The sequence below is a fragment of the Salmo trutta genome, chromosome 2, assembly GCF_901001165.1.
Source record: "Salmo trutta chromosome 2, fSalTru1.1, whole genome shotgun sequence".
Classification (NCBI taxonomy): domain Eukaryota; kingdom Metazoa; phylum Chordata; class Actinopteri; order Salmoniformes; family Salmonidae; genus Salmo; species Salmo trutta.
The window spans coordinates 53,816,674-53,828,702 of record NC_042958.1 but is presented as its reverse complement, the minus strand read 5'-3'; the positions used below and the strand labels follow the sequence as shown (position 1 = coordinate 53,828,702).

At 42.5% G+C, this 12,029-nt stretch overlaps 1 protein-coding gene across 2 annotated transcripts in view; it reads left to right on the top strand.

Annotated features, from left to right (window-relative positions):
* The first annotated feature begins 405 nt into the window (after window positions 1–405).
* The window catches only part of LOC115157344 (1-phosphatidylinositol 4,5-bisphosphate phosphodiesterase epsilon-1), a 75,419-nt gene continuing 63,795 nt past the window's right edge, over window positions 406–12,029 (top strand). Inside the window, exons 1-2 of one of the 2 annotated variants that reach the window (XM_029705521.1) lie at window positions 406–797; window positions 11,501–11,629. The gene's annotated coding sequence lies outside the window, so the exon portion shown is untranslated. The remainder of the gene's footprint in view (window positions 798–11,500; window positions 11,630–12,029) is intronic. The other variant, XM_029705530.1, reaches the window with a different exon arrangement.

Sequence of the window (12,029 nt, the reverse complement as noted above, 5' to 3'; positions counted from 1 at the left end):
CACAGCTCCCCTCCCCTCCACATACACACACGGGTGCGTTCAGTTCGATTCAACGTTTGCTACTGTTGCATCACGGTTTGTTGTAAATGACACATTTCCACTAAAAGTTGTCCACTGTTCTTCAACAGTATTTGAGGGTATGCTTGTTCCCGTTTGGTGTGTGTGTGTGTGGCCTTATCAATATGGGTTTGACTATTTGAAATCGCAAAACTATTGCAGCCACAACGCCGAAGGTGCGCACCCCAGGACAGGACACAGGAATGACAATTGAAGTGATTAGGGGGCGGTACTAACTACTGCACATTTTACATTGGAAGTGTAGTTACATTTAGTGGAACAATTAAACAACACTTAACCTACATAGGCAACATGTTCCACCACCACTCAAATCATAACATGCAAGTTGTTGACAATAAGCATGGAATTGAACCTGAGTGAAAATGACACGCTTTGTCGCCACAACTCGACTGAGCACAGCAAAACAAAAACTTTTATGGGGCAATGTCTGTAACTAATGTGCTGGTGAAACACTGTAGCCTCAGACATTCCAATGTAGTGACCGTGCATTGAATCTGCTTATCGTAACTACCCAGCGGCTATTGTCCTCCTCAGCCGCAGCAATTGGGCTACTACCAACAACAGCAGCAGCACATCCTAGTCATTGCTTCTGGGGTGGCGTTTTGGGTTCAGCTCCACATCTCAGTCAGCAACTTTCACAGTTTCGTGAGGGATGTACTTTGAATTGAATCGCGTTCGAGGATAACGGACTTTTACCACTGCATTTGTCTACATTTTTGGTAAGTTACGCAAATTTTCTGGGAAGAGTAGCTAAATGAAGAGAAGTTGGCTCGCACGTGCTCGTGCCAAATTTGCTAATCATAACTAGCTTCAAGTTATTAGCAATTCTTTACTGCCTTTAACTTTATCGATGTTCATACTCTATGCAGTGGCGGTTCTAGACCATTTCAACTGGGGGGGCCAAGCTGGGGCCAGTTGTACTGTTAGAGGGGCCAGTTACATTAGACGTTATTGTTGTCAGGCATTAGCAGGCAAAAGACCATGTTCATAATCATCATCGTTGCCACAGTCTAATAACGGATGTAGAAAAAGAACGATAGCAAAAAGTAGTTATGTCAAAATTATTTCATGCTCCACATTTAGCGGGGCCACAAGGGGTCCAAAATTGTTGTCACAGGGGCACTGCCCCCCCCCCCCCTCACTCACTATACACAGATTAGTTATGTAGCCTATGCCCAATTATCTGATTTAATTGCTGGCTCAACTAAATTAATAATTTGGTCAGAACAGGTGGTCCCTGACAATGCTATCCATGTTTGAACTGACCTAGTATTCTCATTCATTGTAAAATGAAAGTGGGGAATGGTAACCCAGAGGACAGTGCATCCTATGTACTGCCACTGCTTTGAGGGGAAGGGGGTGTGTAATTATTTTGGTAGGACTATTCCAAAATGTTCTGAGGGTATCACCTTTTAGCCTTTAGCTTTTATGTGATTGTCCTTGGACCACTCCTCTTCCTTCTGGACATTTTTTATGTTTAATTGGGAAGAAAAACATTAACAAATCAAAAGTTACATTTCTTTTCAAATAGTTTGTGACGATTCAAAGATGGCTGACGACGCTTTCTGCCTGTCAGTTGTTCATATTGTAGCGATCCTCGCTATATCAGCCCTATTGGTGCGATGCGTAGGGTGTTGAGGCACCAGCGACCGGGGTTCGCTTCCCTGCTCGCTACATTGGTGTCAGAAGTGGAATGGCATCCGTGAGGACATCGGAACACACATCCTGGACATGTGAGGGGGCTGAGTAGTCGAAGCATGTGGATGTGCCTTCCTGTTCGGAGGGGGTAGTGTAGCGATCCTCACTTTGAGTCACATTACAATTTTCATCAAGTGAGTTAACTGTCATCTCTCTACCTGGGCAGAGCCCTCCATAAGGTGAATAAAATAGCGGTTGACTCATCCACTCCACCCTGAATTTCAACTCCTTCCCTCTGGGCATAGTCTGTACGACTACCTAAATAAAATTTTAAAAAATTGGGCCAATTAGTCTTCTTATTCCGAATGCAATTCTGCAACTTAACAAAATGTTAGACTAATTGCACTTACACTATGAAACTACACTTATTCTGCCAATTTGCTTGTCAATATCCTTTGCTATTTCTTTTTTTATGTGATATGTTTAATGACTGCTGCAAGATTAATTGCCTCGGAGGACATTAAAGTTTTCGGGAATCTGAAAAAAACCTACTGGCACAATGCGTAGTCTGTTTGACTTGTACACCAGCGACCCAGGTTCACTACACTATAATCACTAGCACTCTATCCAGAAAGGCATGAATTTGGGGTATTGGCACAAGTATTGTTAAATGGTTGGTTGAAACCATGGTGTGGTGGTTAAAGGAATGCACTGAAAGAGAAATCCACTGCATTTAGTCAGTTGAGGATTCCAGCCTCCAAATCCAGCAGGCGTCCCTCTTGAACCAGCCCTCTCTCTGTTATTCCACACAGGGACTCTGTTTCCACTGGCGTCTATTGCCTTGTCTTCTAATCAATTCCGTATGATCCCAGGTCTCTCACATGAAAATAATTCTGTTTGGTTCAGTTCTTTGGGATTTCAATGTTTTGCACCTCAAAGGATTATATTGAATGGTTTTGTACAATGGAAAAACACACAAACACACTGCTTTTAAAGTTTACATACACATTGCCCATTTCCACCAGTCTTTCTTTGGAAGTTGTATTTTCCACTTTCATTTAACGTTGCGTAGATTGACATTTCAACGTCTTCAAGGGTGAAAGAATGTCAATCCATTGTTATCACACGACATGTCTGTCTTTTGTGACCTACGAGGGGGATTCCTTCTGCCTTTGCTCAGTTGGCTGCACTCTAATTCTCACCCCAATGGAGTTTGGGTTAATTACATTCCCGGTGAGTCATCACTTGGATGAGTTGAGAAATAATCCCCAGTGAATTAGCCCAATGTTAGGGGTTGGTTTAGTTTCCCCTTAAAAATGACCCCCATTAGCAAAGTAGTACCACATTTGGAATAGTGAAGTTGAACATCTGGTGTTCATGTGAACAATATCTGTAGGTAAGAAAATCAATTTAGTTTCAAATAAATAATGAAACATGTTCAATTTGGTTTAAAAAAATGCAAAAACACAGTGTTGGAGAAGTAAAAGTGCAATATGTGCCATGTAAAAAAAAAAAGCTGAAGTTTAAGTTCCTTACTCAGAACATGAAAACATATGAAAGCTGGTGGTTCCTTTTAACATGTCTTCAATATCCCCAGTTAAGAAGTTTTAGGTTATAGGAATTATAGGACTATTTCTCTCTATACCATTTGTATTTCATATACCTTTGACTATTGGATGTTCTTATAGGCACTATAGTATTGCCAGCCTAATCTCGGGAGTTGATAGGCTTTAAGTCATAAACGGCACTGTGCTTCAAGCATTGCGAAGAGCTGCTGGCAAATGCAGGAAAGTGCTGTTAGAATGAATGCTTACGAGCCTGCTGCTGCCTACCAATGCTCAGACTGCTCTATCAAATTATCGACTTAATAATATAATAAACACACAGAAATACGAGCCTTAGGTCATTAGTATGGTCATCCGGAAACTATAATTTCGAAAACAAAACGTTTATTCTTTCAGTGAAATACGGAACCGTATTTTATCGAACAGGTGGCATCCATAAGTCTAAATATTGCTGTTACATTGCACAACCTTCAATGTTATGTCATAATTATGTAAAATTCTAGCAAATGAATTACGGTCTTTGTTAGGAAGAAATGGTCTTCACACAGTTCGCAACGAGCCAGGCGGCCCAAACTGCTGCATATACCCTGATCCTGCTTGCACAGAACGCAAGAGAAGTGACACAATTTCCCTAGTTAATATTGCCTGCTAACATTTAATTTAACTAAATATGCAGGTTTAAAAAAATACACTTGTCTTGATTTTAAGAAAGGCATTGATGTTTATGGTTAGGTACATTGGTGCAACAATTGTGCTTTTTTCACAAATGTTCTTTTGTTAAATCATCACCCGTTTGGTGAAGTAGGCTGTGATTCAATGATAAATTAACAGGCACCGCATTGATTATATGCAACGCAGGACAAGCTAGTTAAACTAGTAATATCATCAACCATGTGTAGTTAACTAGTGATTATGTGAAGATTGATAGTTTTTTATAAGATAAGTTTAATGCTAGCTAGCACCTTACCTTGGCTCCTTGTTGGACTCACGTAACAGGTGGTCAGCCTGCCATGCAGTCTCCTCGTAGATTGCGATGTAATTGGCCATAAGCGGCATCCAAAAATGCCGATTACCGATTTGTTATGACAACTTGAAATCGTCCCTAATTAAATCGGTCAACCTCTAGTGAACTGTGTGAGTTTCATCACTCTAGTTTAGGGATTGGCAACTGGTGGCCTTCGGACCGCCCTCGGAAGGAACTCAGTCGGGGTCTCAATTTGCTGTTGCGAGGAAGAATACACAAGGGCCAATTTTGAAGTTTGGTTGTGCATCAGTTTCTCTTATGTTAGTCACTGATATTTACTCAGCTCTTTTTTTTTTAGCTTGGTAAGTTAGCTGGCAGCTAGACAGCTAGCTTGAGTTACCATGATTTTGTTAGTCACTCATATCATATTAAAAACTGGGAGGGGGGTTAGTAGCAAGTGGTTAAGTATGCTAAGCGCATTCAGGGTGCAACTAATATTGAGTTGCACCCATTTACCCTCAGAACAGCGTGCGTTCGTCATGGCATGGTGTCAAGCGTTCCATAGGGATACTGGCCCATGTTGAATCCAATGGTTCCCACAGTTGTCAAGTTGGCGGGATGTCCTTTGGGTGGTGGACCATTCTTGATACACACAGCAAACTGTTGAGCATGGAAAAACCCAGCAGTGTTGCAGTTCTTGACACAAACCCAGTGTGCCTGGCACCTACTACCATACCCTGTTTTTCAAGGCACTTAAATACACTGCTCAAAAAAATAAAGGGAACACTTAAACAACACAATGTAACTCCAAGTCAATCACACTTCTGTGAAATCAAACTGTCCACTTAGGAAGCAACACTGATTGACAATAAATTTCACATGCTGTTGTGCAAATGGAATAGACAACAGGTGGAAATTATAGGCAATTAGCAAGACACCCCCAATAAAGCAGTGGTTCTGCAGGTGGGGACCACAGACCACTTCTCAGTTCCTATGCTTCCTGGCTGATGCTTTGGTCACTTTTGAATGCTGGCGGTGCTTTCACTCTAGTGGTAGCATGAGACGGAGTCTACAACCCAAACAAGTGGCTCAGGTAGTGCAGCTCATCCAGGATGGCACATCAATGCGAGCTGTGGCAAGAAGGTTTGCTGTGTCTGTCAGCGTAGTGTCCAGAGCATGGAGGCGCAACCAGGAGACAGGCCAGTACATCAGGGGACGTGGAGGAGGCCGTAGGAGGGCAACAACCCAGCAGCAGGACCGCTACCTTCGCCTTTGTGCAAGGAGGAGCAGGAGAAGCACTGCCAGAGCCCTGCAAAATGACCTCCAGCAGGCCACAAATGTGCATGTGTCTGCTCAAACGGTCAGAAACAGACTCCATGAGGGTGGTATGAGGGCCCGATGTCCACAGGTGGGGGTTGTGCTTACAGCCCAACACCGTGCAGGATGATTGGCATTTGCCAGAGAACACCAAGATTGGCAAATTCGCCACTGACACCCTGTGCTCTTCACAGATGAAAGCAGGTTCACACTGAGCACGTGACAGACGTGACAGAGTCTGGAGACGCCGTGGAGAACGTTCTGCTGCCTGCAACATCCTCCAGCATGACCGGTTTGGCGGTGGGTCAGTCATGGTGTGGGGTGGCATTTCTTTGCGGGGCCGCACAGCCCTCCATGTGCTCGCCAGAGGTAGCCTGACTGCCATTAGGTACCGAGATGAGATCCTCAGACCCCTTGTGAGACCATATGCTGGTGCGGTTGGCCCTGGGTTCCTCCTAATGCAACACAATGCTAGACCTCATGTGGCTGGAGTGTGTCAGCAGTTCCTGCAAGAGGAAGGCATTGATGCTATGGACTGGCCCGCCCGTTCCCCAGACCTGAATCCAATTGAGCACATCTGGGACATCATGTCTCGCTCCATCCACCAACGCCACGTTGCACCACAGACTGTCCAGGAGTTGGCGGATGCTTTAGTCCAGGTCTGGGAGGAGATCCCTCAGGAGACCATCCGCCACCTCATCAGGAGCATGCCCAGGCGTTGTAGGGAGGTCATACAGGCACGTGGAGGCCACACACACTACTGAGCCTCATTTTGACTTGTTTTAAGGACATTACATCAAAGTTGGATCAGCCTGTAGTGTGGTTTTCCACTTTAATTTTGAGTGTGACTCCAAATCCAGACCTCCATGGGTTGATACATTGGATTTCCATTGATTATTTTTGTGTGATTTTGTTGTCAGCACATTCAACTATGTAAAGAAAAAAGTATTTAATAAGATTATTTCTTTCATTCAGATCTAGGATGTGTTGCTTAAGTGTTCCCTTTATTTTTTTGAGCAGTATATATTGTCTTGCCTTTTCACCCTCTGAATGGTATGCATACACAATCCATGTCTCAAGGCTTGAAAATCCTTCTTTAACTTCTATGGGCTACGTGGGACGCTAGCTGCGGGACACAGCCAGTGAAATATCAGGGCGGCAAATTCAAAAACAACAATTTCATAATTCAACTTTCTCAAACATACAACTATTTTACAGCATTTTAAAGATACACTTCTCCTTGATGTAACCACATTGTCCGATTTCAAAAAGGCTTTACAGCGAAAGCAAAACATTAGATTATGTTAGGAGAGTACATAGACAAAAATAATCACACAGCCATTTTCGAAAGCAAGGACGTGTCAATAAAACCCAAAACACAGCTAAATGAAGCACTAACCTTTGACGATCTTCATCAGATGACACTCCTAGGACATTATGTTACACAATACATGTATGTTTTGTTCGATAAAGTTCATATTTATATCCAAAACCAGCATTTTACGTTGGCTCATGATGTTCAGAAAATGTATTCCCACCAAAAGTCCGGTGAATGTGCACATCAATTTACAAAAATACTTATCATAAACGTTGACAAAATATATAACAATTATTTTAAGAATTATAGATAGACTTCCCCTGGATGCAACCGCTGTGTCAGATTTTCAAATAGCTTTACGGAGAAAGCACATTTTTCAATATTCTGAGTACATAGCTCGCCATCACAGAAAGCTATACAGACACCCGCCAAGTTCGGGGCAACCTAAACTCAGAATTAGTATTAGAAATATTCTCTTACCTTTGCTGATCTTCGTCAGAATGCACTCCCAGGACTGCTACTTCCACAAGAAATGTTGTTTTTGTTCGAAATACTCCATATTTATGTCCAAATACCTCTGTTTTGTTCGTGCGTTCAGAGCACTATCCAAAGGCATAACGCGCGAGCGCGGTACCAGAGACAAAGTCAAAATGTTCCATTACCGTACTTAGAAGCATGTCAAACGCTGTTTAAAATCAATCTTTATGGTATTTTTAACGTAAAATTGCGATAATATTCCAACCGGACAATAGCGTACTCATTCCAGGAGAAAAAGGAGGGGCGCGCTCGCGGGATCGAGCATATCCAATCCCTTTGTTGCCAGGCAGTCCACTCAGTAACTGAGCTCCTATTATCTGCCCAGTGACAGGAGAATGCTCAAACCACTTTCTGAAGGCTTTTGACAGCCAATGGAAGCCTTAGGAAGTGCAACGTAACCCCACAGATACTGTAGTTTCAAAAGGGACTAGAAAGAACTACAATTCTCAGATCCTCCACTTCCTGGTTGACTTTTTCTCAGGTTTTTGCCTGCCATATGAGTTCTGTTATACTCACAGACACCATTCAAACAGTTTTAGAAACTTCAGAGTGTTTTCTATCCAAATCTACTAATAATATGCATATTCTAGTTTCTGGGCCAGAGTAGTAACCTGTTTAAATTGGGTACGTTTTTCATCCGGCCGTGAAAATACTGCCCCCTAGCCCAGACAGGTTAACCTGTCTCCTCCCCTTCATCTACTACAGGGGTAGGCAACCCTGTTCCTGGAGTGCCGTAAGTACTGCAGGATTTAATTCCAACTAGGCACCACACCTGGCCAACTGAGCTAATTGATCAGTTCAGTGATTGCCTAAATTCAACACACCTGGTCTTCCAGTTCGGTTAAATCAAAAAGATGAAGTGGCTCTCCAGGACCAGGGTTGCCTACCCCGATCTACAGTGATTGAAGTGGATTTAACAAGTGACATCAATTAGGGACCATAGCTTTCACCTGGTCAGTCTGTCATGGAAAGAGCAGGTGTTTTTAATGTTTTGTACACAGTGTATATCATGTATCCTCTATCATCACACAATCATAACTTGTGTTGTGCCATGAGCCTATATCAGCAGACTATAGATTTTGGAGCCATACATTTCCCACATTACAATGAACAAGATTCAGGACCGGGATTCAATCCGATCACCCCTTTTCGGCTAGGGTATGCATATGTCGGCTCATTCAGAAATTACCTTTAAATGTCAGGTGGATCTAACACCTCTTGGCCTCCCACGTCTATGGGAGGTCAGCTGCCACTCAGCCCAGTTAAAGCTATTCTCTGTCCTGACACCCCAATGGTGGAACCAGCTTCCCCCTAATGCCAGGACAGCAGAGTCCCTGCCCATCTTTCGAAAATGCCTGAAACTCTTTGACTATGTAGGTTATCTTAAATAAGACCTCTGTCTTACCCCCCCCCCCCCACAAAAAACAAAAACACTTACTCTTTCTTTTCCTACTAGCACTGACTTTTCTGGTAACTTATTTATTGAGAATAGATGTACTTATTATGACTGTGATAGCTAGGTGAGACAACCACATATTAAGATGAATTCACTGTAAAGGCGTCCGCATGCTTCCCAGCCAAAACAGTTTGGAAGAGTTTGGGAATATTTTGGGATGTTTTTACTTCAGTTACCGTCTTCGGCTGTTCGGGCACACACCTTTTCTCTCGTGGCAAGCCGAAGTTGGTAGGCCCTTCATGGGTGATTGGTCAACAGTAGAGATTCTTCAGTCTTTGTTGTCAATCAACAAGGGATGACTCGTTTTCATGCAAAAACTGCCCCCAACATCTTAGTTGGATGTAAAATTGTGCGATTAAGATCTCTGCAAAAACATAACTCAAGAAATTGGTCATTCATTTTTATCTTTAGATAAATTCTAACTATCTTGAGGAAGTGTATACTGGCTACGGCGTCTCAATGGACAACAGTACAATTGCCTATTTTTCAAATGTTTTAAGTGAAGGTCTTTTAAGGAAGTATGCGAGCACACTTGTTCGCCTAGTTGAGTTTGGCACTAGCCGAACTGAAGCATGCTGACTCCTTAATTCACTCTGGATAAGAGCGTCTGCTAAATGACTAAAATGTAAATATAACATGAATCGAAACGAAACTCAGCCTCAGTGTGAGACATTTGATTTGTCAGTCTGTTTCAGTAAAAGGAATATAATCTTTCTGGCAGTGTGTTCAGTGTTTCTGGTTTGGTGACTTGGGGGGTGTGGCACCTGTGGTTCAATTTCACAACACAGATACTTTAACCATTTCTCAACCTTGTGTCCAACCAACAAAAACACCATCATAATCCTGAGGTATCTGCAGGGATCTCTGCACCCAGTAGATAGTTCAAATTCAACTTTGTACAACGGGTGGGTCTAATCCTGGATGCTGATGGGTTCATACGGGGAAGAAATCTCTTATGTAATTAAAGAATATCTGTCCTATTCCAGACAGGTCTGCACGTTTTCAAGTTTGTATGGAGTTTCTAGCGTAAACAGTTGAAGACTGGTTACGGTCCAAAGTTTTTCCATGTTAACCTATGGCCATTGAAAGGCATTAGCATTTATGCAAATATGGTTGTAGTGTAAAATTATGTTTTTTATTAACCTGACCAGTGCTGGGTTCAGTAGCCAAGCGTTGTCAAACGTTGCAGATAGAAATGCCACACCAGAGCTGATGTGATTCCTTATTCTACGTTTGCCAGAGAGGCATTTTTGTTCTTCATAGGGATATGCTATTGGACTGTTTTAAAACGCTGTGTCCTGCTTATTGCTGGGCATTTGAAAGTTGTTTTGGTGTCGGTAGCTTTTAAGGTTTTGGTGCTACAGGTTGACAGAATTTTGTTGACATATGCAATACATTGGGATTGATGCAAATATGGTTGTAGTGGCAAACTTTTTAGTAGTATCAAAGACATTCAGCCTGCACATTTTAAAGTTATTTTGGTCTTTATGGTTTTGGTGGTATAGGTGGCAGCGGAAGGAGACTAATAAGTACGCTGGATTACTAGAGTTGTTCTTGCTTTCAGAAAGCACACCTAAATATAGTAGCAATAGAAAGCTGGGATCAGAGTTTTAAAACCATACTCAGGGCCGTTTCTAGCGTTATGGGGGCCCTGAGTGAGATTTGGTTGCCCCCCCACCTCTTGGGCAAAATATTTTAGTGGGCCACATCCACAACGACCATGTTTTTCACTGTGTGAACCAGTTGTTGGCCTTTCTTCAACTCGATCGACCACAGTGAGGTCAAACAATTGTAACGGTGAGATTTTAAAAGCATGATAGGCTACTTCCACCTGACCAAAATAATTAGACTTCCATTTACATTTTAGTCATTTAGCAGACGCTCTTATCTTGAGCGACTTACAGTAGTGAATGCATATATTTAATTTCATACATTTTTTTTTTTCTGTGCTGGCCCCCCGTGGGAAAAGAACCCACAACCCTGGCGTTGCAAACAACATGCTCTACCAACTGAGCTACAGGGATGTAGATGATCCATTGATAAAGATGATGCACTCCCATCATCAGTTATCCTCATCATTCAGATTATTTAATTTAATCATGAAGTGTTAAATGTTCATTTTTTTTATGTTTACATTGTCAGTGATAAGATGGGAAAAGCAGGTTGGCATTTATTGAGATGACTCATGAACCGGGGGCAGCTCTTCAGAGTGATCACTAGCGGGCACAGCCACAGTCATAACCCTAACCACACTGCTAACCCTAATGCCAAACCTTAAATTAATACCAAAAAGCAAATGTTTGTTTTCATACATTTTTTAAAGAAATAGTCAATTAGTTATGCCATTCAACTGCTCAGTTATGCCTCCAGGACAGCACCTATGACAAACGTTAACCTGCGAGGGATAATGGAGCGCTGAGCACCAAGCCATTATCGACTTTAGGGCTGTTGTCTTTAACGCTATCTGTCACAAAGGTGACACTGTTGAAAACAATGAACAAAATCACTTTATGGAGGTAAAGGCCGCCATATAAGTCCTACGGCTGCTCTGGTTGGTTGCTGTCTTGTTCTGACTACCCAACCCCTCAGGCCTCAAGTCAGTGTCATTATGTGTTTGTGTCTTCCAGCAGTGCGCTCAACCCTGAATACCACAGGAGAGGGAGAAGTCTGGCTCTGAAGATGTTTGATCTAAAATATTTTCATCACACCCTTCTCAACAGAAACCTAGTGTGTGCCAAGACCTGATAACTGTAGAGGTAAGGACCAAAGTCCACTAATTATATAAAAAGTACAGCATTGAATAGGTTTGGGTCTACTGTCTTTTCCATGACCTGATTTCCTCCCTTGAATTGCACCGAGCTGTGATTAGTTCTCCGGACCTCTTTATTTGTTTTGTCATGATTGCAGCTCAGCCAAAAACAAAGGAACTTTGATCAGTTGATGTGTGGACTGAGACGGTTGACTTCCAAACTCTACAAGCGATATCAGGGTTACCTTAGTAGTGCGTTGCGTATTTTGAACGGGACCCAACGCTCATTGCCAGTGAGGGTGTTAAGTCTGTTGCACTCCCAGCTTTCCTTTGCTTTGAGGATTCATGTTTTTCTTTATCCAACCAGTTTCGTGTGATTCATGGATCAGAGGAGTTTCCAGAGGATA